The sequence below is a fragment of the Carlito syrichta genome, unplaced genomic scaffold (assembly GCF_000164805.1).
Source record: "Carlito syrichta isolate Samal-C Ts95f unplaced genomic scaffold, Tarsius_syrichta-2.0.1 Scaffold117902, whole genome shotgun sequence".
In the NCBI taxonomy this organism is placed as follows: Eukaryota; Metazoa; Chordata; class Mammalia; order Primates; family Tarsiidae; genus Carlito; species Carlito syrichta.
Window position 1 is genome coordinate 16361 of NW_007061998.1, and position 1852 is coordinate 18212.

A 1852-nucleotide genomic window follows, 5' to 3' on the forward strand; every position below is an offset into this window, starting at 1 on the left:
AAATGAAAAAGTATAAAAGGGAAGATAATAAAAATAGCAAAGACAGTAGATTTATCTTTACAAATAATTTTTATCCCTAAAGAACAAGTCTTAACTAGTGGAATAGAAATAAAAATCAAGAAAATACAGGAAATAGTTCCTGAATATTGACCAGAGTCTGAAATGACCATGTTTGCAACAAAATATCATCAATTCAGCAGATAAAAAGACTGATATTTGAAGGTTTTCAACATCCTGCTATCCAAAAACCAGTGAGAACCAGACCTGATAATTCCTTGGCGCCTCTGCTTTCAAGATAGACCCAGTTCAAATCATAACTTTACTACTTAAAAGCTGCATAAATATGGGCAAGTGACTCCATTAAGCTTTCCATAAAAATGCTACTTCAAGAAGTTTTATCACCCAACACATCCCACTCTCTAATGAAAAATCCCTTTCACTGTTCTTCTACTGCATCTGACTCAGCCTGAGTAGGCTTCCTTATTCCTCACACTAGATTCCACAGTCTTCATTCACCGGTGTATGTCCAGAAGAAAGGATGAAAGAGAAGGAAAGGAAAGATCAGAGAAAGAAGGACATAGCCTCAAGCCTCTCTGGAGTAGCAGCAACTGACTTCAAAAGGGAATCCCAGCTAATTTTTAATAAAATGACTTCATCCTCCAGAGGTAATATCCTTGTCTTATTGTAAAGGTAGGTTGGCCTGGGTAGACTAAATATTTCCTTTGTTAGCTTATTTCTGCCATTCATTTTCATTACAAATTCATTTTCACAAATCTGAATGAATGTAAAATCCAAATTAATAACCTCCAATAACTTCAATAGCTACATTAGCCATCTCATTAATTAACCCTCTAAAATGATCTTTCCTGTGAACTTACTTGAAAGCTACCTATGTTAGAGTAAGTCTCCAGGACATTTATTTTCTATGACAGGCTGACTTTCAATAGGTTTTTACCTTCTCGAGCAGGCTGACCAGGGTCCTCCACAAAGGAGAGCACGTGGTGTACTTGGACTAAAGATAGCCCAAACTCTGTCTCCATTTTTGTACGGGTTCAATGTCTAAAACTAGGGCTTCTACAACTATTGTAACCTTGAAACAATTTCAGTCTCCAAGTATAATTTTAATTATAAATAAGGAACAAACCTTTATGGTAAGTCTTCTTCTAACAACATATTCTTTTATCACACTTTATAGTCAGAGTTTTATTGACTACCTGAAGAAATAAATCATAATTACATCTTTTAATTAAATAGTGACCTCAACAAATGCACAGATACTTACGTGTTTAGATACTTTTTATCACCAAATATCCTTGGGAGACTGAGTTCTCAGGAAACCTGAGATTTCCTTTGGATTATTTTGCCAACTAACTACAGCAGACTCAAGTCCCTTCCATTTCAGGGGTTGGAGTAGCAAAGCTAAATGGTGAAGGAGGCAAGACCAGAGTTCTGGCTCTTATGTGGTGTTCTTTTCAGGCGTGCTACCAGAACTCAGACACAAACAGCACACAAGCATGCCTTGGAAATGTTGGGGACACAGAAGGTAGTAATCAAGTAAGGTACTTTGTGTAGAAGCATTTTGTAACTGCATAGTTATATGTGGCTGTTGGGCAGTTGTCTATAAAATGAAAAGAGTACTAGATTTAGAATGAGAAGACCTGAGCATAACGATGATTTAGGGAGTGTTTGAATATCAATTTTCCTAAAGGTATTAATGGTACAATAGTACTCTTCCAAAGAAAAAAATTGCCTGAAGGTCAAATATAATACTGTTTTCAAAGCACCTACTGCAGATTGTAGCACAGTGTAGAGTCCCCACAAATGAGCTCCAAGGCTGGGAGGTGACTTGTTC